Source organism: Pezoporus occidentalis, unplaced genomic scaffold (assembly GCF_034315485.1).
Source record: "Pezoporus occidentalis ecotype Australia unplaced genomic scaffold, CSIRO_AGI_Poc_V1 ctg90, whole genome shotgun sequence".
NCBI classification, from domain to species: Eukaryota; Metazoa; Chordata; class Aves; order Psittaciformes; family Psittacidae; genus Pezoporus; species Pezoporus occidentalis.
Genome location: NW_026916263.1, coordinates 1780910 through 1793068, shown reverse-complemented (window position 1 = coordinate 1793068; position 12159 = coordinate 1780910). Strand labels below are relative to the sequence as shown.

At 41.0% G+C, this 12159-nt stretch overlaps 1 long non-coding RNA gene across 1 annotated transcript in view; it reads right to left on the bottom strand.

Annotated features, from left to right (window-relative positions):
* Window positions 1–3177: 3177 nt before the first annotated feature.
* Window positions 3178–12159, bottom strand: part of LOC134156812 (uncharacterized) — a 69568-nt gene continuing 60586 nt past the window's right edge. The window contains exon 5 of the long non-coding RNA XR_009962072.1: window positions 3178–4579. This is a non-coding gene — a long non-coding RNA (uncharacterized LOC134156812). The remainder of the gene's footprint in view (window positions 4580–12159) is intronic.

The following is a 12159-nucleotide window of genomic DNA, read 5'->3' as shown; positions in this document are numbered from 1 at the left end:
GCAACTCCTACGGGTTGAGACAAGAACAGTCCAGCAACAAATCACCACCGCTACTATCAGCTAAAACAATGATAAGGGAAAATAACAAGGAAAGAGAATACGATACCACCGGCCAAGAAGGCGAGTTCCACCCGGAAGCCCATGTCCTTCCGGGTAACTCCCAGTTACCCCTCACCCCGGGCATGACGTGCTGTGGTATGGAATACCTCCCCGGCTAGCCCGGGTCAGGCGCCCTGTCTCTGCTTCCTCACAGCTTCCCCTCCTCCCTGGCAGAGCATGAGCCTCACAGAGTCCTTGGTCAGGGTAAACATCACTTAGCAACAACCGAAAACATCGGCTTCACCAACACTGTTCTCAAACTGGAAGTCAAAACACAGCACTGCACCAGCTAACACAAAGGAAAAACATGACTGCTACTGCTGAACCCAGGACACACAGTCACTATAAATTAGGAATGTCCTAAGCAAGAATGTAAATAGTCATGCCAGTCATAAAATGGAGCTTAATTATAGGCCCATAAATATAAAAAGTCAATTTTCCAATAATTATGTTGTGGTCATGGTGGCCTCAGTGCAGAAGGCAAAGTTTACAAGAAGAATTAGTATCTGTGACTGGGATGTTAGGAAGTGAACACATATCTGAAAGGTTCCCTTTTTTATCCATGTGCCAGTTGGGTTAACAAAAGATTTTATTTCTCCTATAAATCTGTTCAGGTATTTTAGAAAATTTTACTTCTAAGTAACCTGATTTGACAAAAAAATCAGTCATTGCAATTTCTGTTGATGGCATAGGAACTGCTAGGTTTACAGCACATCCAAAACAGGCATAATCAATTCAGAAACCTACTTTTAGGCTTTTGTTTTTCACTAGCATGGCCTTGTAATTCATTCAGAAATACAGGTGCAGATGGTAGAAAAACACCCACAGATATATTGGTTAAGAATACTGTGATGCTGACAGTGTATTTGTGTTTGGACATACATGCATACAAAGTGGTGGAAAATCTTCTAAGCAAATAAAGTCACTGTGTCACCCTGAAGATCTTTGCTGTTCTAGTTATTGTTCTATTATTTCCCAGTAATTTAGCACCTCTTTCTTTTTTCTTAATTTTCCCAGCAAACATAGCACAAAGCGTAGTCAGAGCAGATTTATCTGGGCCATGACCATTGCTCTCTGTAGAGTCACAGCGCTGCCTAACTTGCCTCCGGCAAGCAAAGCCAGATGCACGACATAGTGGTGTTTCCATCCCCGTGGGGCTCAGAGTGGTGTTCTTTGTAATGCAATAGAATATTTTTCTGTTACCTGTTTCAGAGGGGGTTTGTGGGTGGATGAAATACCGCTTTGGCAATGTGTTAGTATCCTCACAAGAATACACTTATTTATACCTAGACTTCTAAGGATTCATGTAACCCAAGCTGGAAACTACCAAGAATCACACATTGTTCAGGTTAAACCCAAATGTTTGGCAAGGCTAAATTAAAGAAATTGACTAATTTATTCTGGAGCAATGGGAATTCAGTCAGTGCCTAATTTCAGACAATGGCTTTATTGAAAGCTACAGGACATCCCTGGCTTCATCTATGCATTGGTTTAAAGAAAACTGGAAGAAGTGGAGAGAAGGCCTACTTAAACCTTCTCAGTTGCAATGGTGTAGTGTGACATGAAGTCAAGGCTTATGCACTTGTAAGCGCATGGTAATGAACTTGGGAGCCTTTGGATGCATGATCATGACTGAATACAGGAGCTATTCTTTCCTTGGATGTAGGAGGAAGGAACACACAGACTAAGTGGCATTAAATAGCTTTAATTTTGTTTATAAATACAGCAAAGGAACTATCTACCACCAGATACTCTAAGTAACAGCTCTTTTAGCTTTCAACTGTACTGTTTTTTGACAAATTAAATATGGATCTCTGTCTGAGCCATAAGACTTAAAGGAGTTAGGCCTTCAGCTACCAAGTCTGTCCTGCAATAGCTGTGAAGGAGGCAAAAAGCCACAAGGCAGATCTTTCTGGCCACCCGTTAAAAAAGTCCTGACCAGCTACTAAGGCAGGTTATCAGGTCTGGTGAATTTAAAACCTGCTAACTCATGCAGTGGTGATGGGAATGTTGTGATTGCAGCTTTCCACTGGAGATCCAAATTAAATTATAAAGTCCTGAGTGGTAAACAGTAAGGCTAACTGGAGGTAGGTGGCACTCTCAGAGGAGGGTAGATAGCGGTTCCTGACCTGGAGACAACTGTTGTTCTCCAATGCCTCTTAGCATCAACACCCGAACATCAATTGTCACCTACATAGAATCATGGAACCATAGAATGATTTGGATTGGAAGGAACCTTAAAGCTCATCCAGTTCCAGTCCCCTGCCACGGGCAGGGACACCTTCCACTAGACCAGGTTGCTCCAAGCCCCATCCAACCTGGCCTTGAACACTGCCAGGGATGGGGCAGCCACAGCTTCTCTGGGCAACCTGTGCCAGGGCCTCGCCACTCTCACAGAGAAGAACTTCTGCCTAAGAGCTCATCTCAGTCTCTCCTCTGTCAGGGTAAAGCCATTGCCCCTTGTCTTGTCCCTACAGGCCCTTGTCCAAAGCCCCTCTCCAGGTTTCTTGCCAACCCCTTCAGGCACTAGAGCTGCTCTAAGGTCTCCCTGGGGCCTTCTCTTCTCCAGGCTGAATCAGGCCAGCTCTCTCAGCCTGTCACCAGAGCAGAGCTGCTCCAGCCTTTAGATCATCCTCATGATGATGATATGTGACAATACACTTTTTCATAAATTGAGTACAATACTTCACCATTGCCAACAGCACATTACCTTCTCCATGCACAGCCTTTTTAGGCCTTTTTCAGGCTAGTTCAGACAGCTGCTGTGCAACTGGAGACTTTTTTAGCTGGTGCTTATTCATTGCTTTCTACTAAATTAGTTTGGCAGTTGGAGGCTGGTTCCCAATGGACAGGTGTCCATATCAGAGAATGATGGCAACAATTGACACTAATTGGCACCCCCGTCGACTGTCTCACCAGCTTACAGCTTGTCCAGGTGGTTCCTCCCTCCCCATCTTTTGGGGCACGCTGGTGGTAAGTTTGCTCTGCTGCAGTTTCTGCTGCACCAGCTCTGAGACAAAGGAACTCCAGCAGTACACGGGAAAGGAGACAGGAAAAAAAACATGTGAGGCAATAGCCTGGTACAGCAAAACCTGTATTTTTGCATACACCATTTAGCAACCAACAGGTTTTGATATACAGTCGATGCAATGGTGAAGTTTACTGTGGTGGTGAGATCTGGTTGTCCAAGTCCTTGAGCAAGCATCAAGACAAACACCAAAATAAGTGTCTCCAAAAGATATTCAAAGAAAACAAACTTTCCCCCAGCCTCATTGTAAAAGCAGCAGTTTCTCCTAGTACAGAGCAGACAGGCTTTCCTTGTTTTATATTTTCTTCTATGTGAATTCATTTCCCAAAATCAAACTTTTTGATTAAAGAACTGTGCTTACAGTTAAAGCACATTTTTTGACTAAACAATTGTCAACAGTTTTTGTAGGCATAGTGCAGGAAAGCAGTTAATAAAGATGCACATTTTCTGCTTTCTGTCTCACCATACTTTTCCATCACCTCTCAGAAAAGCACCACTACTTAAGTTGTCATCCAAAGTTTGGTAAACTTCAATAGGTTCATTAGTGTTTTTTTCTATAGGACCAGCAAAGCTCAAAGAGCTCTTAACACTGTCTCTCCCCTGACCCAAGGTTAGGATTTCCCCTTTTTTGCCATTTGCTCAGACTATTTCTGAGCAATTGCATTTCAGAACAAATAAATACCCACATTTTCTCCCTTGCTTACGTGTTTTCTGTATACTTTTTCTTTGCAGCAGCCTGTATTTAAACCGGTGTGTTAAATGTCAGGGTTCTTCAGGTAATCTTTCATTGGGCACAAATGGCCTGCCATTAAGATGCAGATAAAACTACTTTCATTAGAGAACATGCAGAACTTTAAAAAGAAGTAGCTAAATTTTTGGCTTAAGCAACTAAGCCAGCATTGTTACGAGCTGTGTTGGCATTGGGCAAGCCACGATTTCAGTGACTCAGCTAATGAATAAATGTGAGACTGTATCAACAGTCCCAAGCAAGCACCAGGGGGAGTGCAGTGGTATCAGTTGACTGGCTCTTTGTGGCAGCCTTAAAGTACCCTTGAATGTGTCAGTGGAGGTAAGGCATGCAGGCAACGAAGCCATGACAGCTGAATGTCAACAGGAACCTAGAACCTCAACAAGTCCCACCTTCCTGGTGACTCCAGCTGAAGCATAGACATGCACTGGACAGGCAGATGGACCTTCAGCATTGCCTGTCACTTCCCCTGCTCCAGTGCTCTGTATTGTAATGACAATTTCACCATGCAGCGAGACACTGCTTAATAAGCATGGGGAAGTGTTCACTTTATAAGTGATTTTGCTAACGACATGTTCAGCATCCTAATCAGGCCTTCGCTTGGCATTTGCAGAACAGAAAACAGGATGTAAACCCAAAGCCAGTTGCTGCTTATCAAATGCATCCATCCGCATTCGTGGCTGAAGGAGGCACAAGATGCTCTGCTGCAAAGCAAGGGTTTTAATTTTTGATTTGAGAGCTGTGTTTTGGAGACCACTTGCTTTATTGATGTAAACTGCACATGACTGGTTAAAACACTGCCAGGAAGGAACATTTAGCATCTGGCATGCAGTATTTTCTGGTGGACAACAACAGAATTTTCCTAAAAATCAGCCTTGGGGATTACACATTAATAGTAAGCTGCTATTAAGACATGCACAGAATACAGCAGAGACCTGTAAGTCTCTGTCTGGAAAAGCAGATCAGTATAGATCAGCAAGGACATCTGTTTGCTATAGGTAAGCAAATTGGCATCCTCTATGAAGAGTATGCTTTGACCACTCCTTCCCATTCCCATCCACGTATTTACACTGACAAGCCAAAATACTTTTTAGGGTGGGAGGGGATAATACACAAACAGCAGAGCTCTTCTGTTTGCATGGATATTAGTTTACCAATAAATTGGTATCAGGAAGACATTCCTCCTATATTCAGCATGTGCCCCAGCATTTCAAGCCCACTGAGCAGTCACACCATATGTCTGTAAGCTTATCCTTAAGATTAATTGAAACCCAAGTCTGATTTTGGCTTACCAGTGCAATACTGTCTCATTTTGATCTTATCCTTTACATGTGGTGGACAGCAGCAGAGGGTAGTTTTTGGAGAGATGGTATAAATGAAGACAAATTGAAATGGTTCACAGGTCATGAGCAATTTCTGGCTAGTCTTCCACAAAGTAGGAACTAATGGGAGAATTTGTGTTGTTTCACTGCTAAGTCTACAATTATCATAACTGTTGTAAAAAAGATAATTTATTAAACAGGGCTGCTGTGAACAGATCAATCGGAGTCTATACTTTGAAGAAAAGGATTCATAAATATTGCAGAATAAGCAAATCATACAAAAACTTCCTGTTTCAATCAGGACATGCATTTAGTCATAATGAAGTCAAAGCATAATGAGCCATTGCCTTTCTAAGTGGGTCAAGTAATAAGTCAGTCTGGTGCTTTCCCCCCTTACATAAACACCAAAATGGGGGATGGCAGCAAACACAACCAGAAGAACTCCTCTAAAAGGTGCATGAGCAGCATGAGAAACAAGGAAGGCTTGAGCTGGGAAATGACACAAGCCACCACAGAACACTGTCCTTGAGGCTGTCCAGAGAATTCTGCAGGAAATGGCCGGTATTAGCTTTCACCTTCATCTTCCATGCTGCTTTCCAAAGCATGGAAAACACTCTTGCTCTTCATCATGACACCAGGAGAGGAAAATGCAGAACCTTACCTCCTTCCCAATGTTTTCCCTTTTCTTAAGTAAATTTCTTTATAAATAAAATCCTATAGTTTTATACTTTTACCAATAATAATTTCATGTGCAGTGTAGGCACAAAAGTGGAGTGAGTAAAACAAAATCTGCAAATTGCTTTATCATCTTATGAGAAAAAAAAACATTCCAGTTGGTTTTATCTGCTAACAGAAAGACTGGAAAATAATAATAAAGGTGGGCTGTGCCTTACTGCATGGGAGTAAGAGTAGTTCTCAATTCCCACATTCAATCATCTTGCATCTCTTTAGCAGGTACAGCATGAGATAAGGGCACTGGATCGACAGAGACCCTGAGCTCTTCAGCAGGCACAGGGATGCAGACAGTGCGGGATAATTTACTAGTGGAATAGGTCACCTGCAGATTAACATTCTCTGGAGCAAGAGGTGAGAAAAGTACAAAAAAAAGGGGCTTCCTAAAGGTTTTTTTGATGTGAATCAGTGTGCACTACTCGCTGCTTAGAGATGGCTGTGCAAGCAGTCAAGCCCTAAAAGGATTCCATTAACAGAAATGCACATGTGTTCCCTTACAAAATGCGTAACTCAGTGAGCTAGTCAGTGGCTTTTCATTAGATCCTTAGCAGGATCGCCTTTCTTTTTAAAGGGCACTAATACTTTTCATAGAAGAGAGATGATGTTAATAGAACATAATAATGAGAACACTTAGGACTATAGGTAACTTTCATCATATAAGTAGTGCCACAGAAGTCAACAAAGCTTTGTGCACTTCACTGTTGCAATTCTGGGTGCTTGTGTTATCTCTTTTTATTTTGAATCATTGAGATTTAGGTGAATTACGTTCATTCTAGGAATATATTTTCTGAACTTTCTTTTTTTGTATTTATATTGACACTTGCCATATACAGTTACAGTATAAATTTTATGAATGCCAGAGAATAAATTACCTCTTCCAAATACACCATCATACATCATGGACTAACACCTCTGCAAACTTCTGTTCCTCTCACTTTCACTTTTATTGTATGTGGGCTTAGTCCTGCAAACAATTACTTATGTCACTAACTTTATCTATGGAAGAGTTCTCACGGCAGTCTGAGGGCCCATCCTTGCCAGAACTTGCATGTATGGGCACATTCCTTACAGAAAAGAGCTTTCTGAGTAATAATTTCCACTTAAGGGATGTTTACATGACACTTAAAACTAAGAATAAACTCCTTCATTTAATCTTTCATTACAATGACACTTGAAGAAATAAAGAGATAAATAATATAACAACTAATTGGCAGAGCATGCAGGCAGCTAAATTGAATTTTAAATACAGGAAGATTGAGGAATGAAATTCAGGCTAATAGGTCACTGCAATGCCTCCAGCTGGAGGATTCATTTTTGTTAGCCCACATACAGAAACACTCAGCAGATTTGATTTAACACAAATGCATGCAGTCATGTCTGAAAATACACCAGCCTTCATAAAATAGTAAAGAAGCATTTTTCATGTACCAGTATGGCAGGTTACTTAGAGAAACCTTATAAGGCTGCAAAATATTTCACTTAGGTTAAGAGCACTTAGTAGAGAGAAGTAGGTGGCTGTGCACAAGCAGCTGAGAATGGGGCTCATCCCTCCCTACATGCAGGGTAAATAAGATTTGCACCAACAGCTTTAGGCTAGGAGCAACTGCCTGGGCTCACTCCACAATTGAGGCCTTCTGGCCACCACATCCATACCAACAGGAACACAATCTCTGTCAGCTAATTCTCATTGCTCTGTGTTTTTATGGGAAACACACTGTAAAGAACACAACCCAGCATCTGGGATGTGCAGCAGCCTGTGTTTCATTGCTGGTTTGTGCACTCAAGAGGGCAGGCAGTTTTCTATACAGTCAGGGATCCTCGCAGAGGACTTTCATGTGACTTACTGGGTTAATAACTGCGTGTGGAGCAGGTCAGAACAGTATTTCGGCCATGTCATACTTCTAACAGAGAGTCATTGCACAACTATATTTTTATGAATCACAAGCATTGAAATAACAGAGGCTGAAGAGTTGAAAGCAGGAAAAAATACTGTTACAGTACATACACTGCTCAAAATACTAAACAACACATGTGAAATTATATCTGCAATAAGTATTTTAGTTAAGTTTCAAAACAAGCATATGGGCAATAATTTTACTGACCCAAACTGACTGTCGTGGTTTAAACCCAGTCAGGTAATTTGTTCGCTCACTTCCCCCCCTTTCTTGCCCTCCCCCTGCTCTCGGAGGGACGGAGAGGAGAATCGAAAAGAATGCAACTCCCATGGGTTGAGATAAGAACAGTTTAGTAACTAAGGTATAACACAAATCACTACTGCTACCACCAATGATAATAATGATAAAGGAAATAACAAGGGAAGAGAATACAGCACCTCAGCACCAGCCGACCGATAACTCGCCCCCCCCCAGCCCGACCAAGCTCCGACCCATACCTCCTCCAACCCTGCAGTCTCCCAGCCCTTCCGGCTAACTCCCCGTTACATCCTGGGCATGACGTGCTGTGGTATGGAATACCTCTTTGGTCAGTTTGGGTCAGGTGTCCTGTCTCTGCTTCCTCCTGGCTTCCCCTCCTCCCTGGCAGAGCATGAGGCTCACAAAGTCCTTGGCCAAACCAAAACATCCTTGTTATCAGCTCTGTTCCCGAGCTGAAAGTCAAAACACTGCACTACACCAGCTACCAAGAAGGAGAAAAAATGACTGCTACTGCTGAACCCAGGACACTGACCAAAGAGGTATTCCATACCACAGCACGTCATGCCCAGGAGGTAACTTAAAGTTACCCGGAAGGGCTAGGACTGGAGGGTTGGAGGAGGTATGGGTCGGTGCTTGGTCGGGCCTGGGGGGGGTTAGTTATCGGCTGGCTGGTGGTGAGGTGTTGTATTCTCTTCCCTTGTTATTTCCTTTATCATTATTATTACTGGTGGTAGCAGTAGTGATTTGTGTTATACCTTAGTTACTAAACTGTTCTTATCTCAACCCGTGGGAGTTGCATTCTTTTGATTCTCCTCCCCGTCCCTCTGGGAGTAGGGACAGGGATAGAAGATGGGGGGAGTGAGTGAACCAGTTGCTTGACTGGGTTTAAACCACAACACTGACAAAAAAAAAAAAAAAAAAAAAAAAAACAGCAATGGAGATCACGAGGAAAAAAAACAAAGTAACGGGAAATAAAACTTTACATCTGTGAAAATCAACAGAAACTGAATAGAACTTAATAGAAAACTGAATGATACACATGAAGCTGTGGGGCTGGATGCGTCGGTGGCAGGGCTCGGTGTTTAGCACTAATCGATTTGTAAGAAAGCTGAACAACAAAATTGAAGTCACTGTTGGAAAACAGAAGGTCTAGAGACAGACTGCGTTGATATTTAAATTTCTGTATCTGTGCCAGATTTGAACGGGAGCAGAAGAAAGAATATTGTGGCCTTCGATATTTTATGTTCCTCTCTATAAATTTCTAAACCAACCCTGACAGGGTTGACTTTTATTCTTAGCTGTTGAAAAATGATTGTTTTGCCTGAGGAATACACTAAAAAGCAGATATTTCCAAAATATCCCCCACAGGCAGAAACACTAAATTTTTCAAGGGACTGCAAAGCCTCTCTACTTTGGACAAACATTAATATAATCTTTGCTGCATAAAATGCATAGCTGGTGCTTCTGGAGTTTGCCACCTTGTCCTGCTTTGCCTTGGTCTGAGCAGAACTCATCAGATGTGGGTAGACAAAAGTCAAACTTGCCCAGTGCCTGTTCCCCCTCCTCCGCCTCATGTTTTCCTCACCCTCCGCAGTAAATTGCACCGGTGAACAGGCCTCCTCTGGATAATATCTGTATCTTCCTGCTCAGGAAATACATGTCCACATGTATTGTTATCCCACCCCACCTTACAGCACAGCCCTGCATCTTAATTCTTACTTACATGAAGATCTTTAATATAATGTACAAATGTTATTTATTTACAAGGGCCCGTACGGACAGGACAAGGGGGAATGGCTTTAGCCTGACGGAGGGGAGATTGAGATGAGCTCTTAGGCAGAAGTTCTTCCCTGTGAGGGTGGTGAGGCCCTGGCACAGGTCGCCCAGAGAAGCTGTGGCTGCCCCATCCCTGGCAGTGCTCAAGGCCAGGTTGGATGGGGCTTGGAGCATCCTGGTCTAGTGGAAGGTGTCCCTGCCCGTGGCAGGGGGTTGGAACTGGTTGAGCCTTAACATCTCTTCCAGCCCACCCTGTGATTCTATGATTCTATGATTCTAAGACAGTCTTGCAAGGCAATAAATGTTTCTAATTACATTTATTTCAGTGGAGATGAATCTGATTAATGAGATTGAATTTGGCCTCATAAGTCAGACCTTCTCCATAGAGGAGTGTCTGGCATGCTGAAAAAAAATCCCCAGATCCTATACTGTTGTTGAATTAGTTTCCTTATTCTAAGGGGGGATGAGGGGAAACTACATGGTATGTACCTGGGAGAAAATAATTTGTTAAAATAAGCATTTCAAATTTCAGAAAACCTGTCCTCTATACTTACAGAATAATATCGCTCAAAACCTCACCACAAAACAGGGCAAGAAAGTTCTGTCCATTTTATCTCCCATTCAGCAAAGCACTTAAACCTGTGCGCATCTTTATCTTTGAGAGCACACTTTAAGTTTATGCTGCTCATAAATTCATGTCAAATTACTGCAAAGTACTCAGTATCTTGCAGGATTGCTCCAGTGATTTTGTTAGGATTTTTAATGTTCTTTTCTGAATCTAATTCTTCAATTTCCACTCACCTTACGTGTCATTGGCTAAAGAAGTAATGCTGGTGAGCACTATTCACAGGAGTACTACAGAAGTAAGTAAAAAATGTCATATTCAGAACCTTATTAAATGATTCATTATAACTACACAGTAATATTTTTTCTTGATGACTTTTTATTCTGCTTTACTTGTTATCTTTCCTAATAAAGAAGGAGAAATGAAACTTTACAAATTCTTGCTGGGGGTTGTTTTGCTTAAGCTTAGTAAGAATGGGACTGTTGTTTTATATTCTGCTTGATGTTTTCCTGTATATTATTCATTTTTTATAATAGTGTAGTAATACATGAGAAAACCATAAAATGTTACTTATAGATACAAAATATTTTAGGATACTATATGTATTTATATGCATGTTTATATATGTATTTATATGTGTGTGTACATTTATATATGTACTTGCATACTGCATATATACACATACATGGCTAGTATAATAAATATGTGTATGTATATATATGCATATATGTGTTTGTATATATATGTGCTTTCTCTTTTAAAAAAGGTAATTTTGATTTTTTAAGCACTTTGAGACAGATCTTTTTACCTTCAAACAAAATAGTGCTAGAAAGAAGACATTATCTCAATATTTATTTTGAAAATTAAATAATAAATAATGTCCTCAAAGGACTTTGCATATGCAATCTAATTTTTCTCAAAAGCTACTTAAAGCAGAAGATACACAATAATACAGGCTAATTCTCCCTGGAATTTGAAGGCTGCAGTACTGATGACTGGCTAGCAAGAGGGTTTTGAGCAAGTGTTTATCTTAATATTCTCTCCATGGATGTGGCACCAACAATCACATGGCCAAACACATGAACTACATGGATGATAGTACTACATACAGGCACCACACAGATATTTAATTTCTATATGGTACTGGTATACATTATGACCCCATGAAACACCTGTAATGGTTACCATCTGCTAAACAGTGCTATCAGGTGCTGGTTTTATTGCTCTAATAGTTTTATATATATATAAGCAGAAACTCTTCAAGGGACAAAGAACCACTTATAAAATAGTGCAGCTCTACTTCTTACAGTTCTCAGATGATTGCACTAGCTATAGTTTTAACAACATATTTACTTGTTCTGTAGTTAATAACAAATGTAGGTTCTGTTATTACAATACTCACTTATTCATGTGAAGAAAAATCTTATAGTTGCAAACTGCACTAATATTTGCCTTTTGCTATTGTAGAGCAGTACTGGCTTTTAGCAACAATGTTTAACTCTTTTGCCCTTCCTTGAATATAACTAAAAGTCTGCTCTTTAGTTTAACAACAAGAAGAAAATAACATATTTTTGGTACTGAATGTGCAACTTCACAAAATCAGAGCTGTGGGCTTCTGACTAGTAAACAAAGTACCAAGTAATACCGTAAGGATTATTGCTAAAAGTAGGGGGGTTGCTCTAGTCTCTCGAAATCTGCAGAAGCATTTCTCAAATAAAAACATATCATTCTGACAG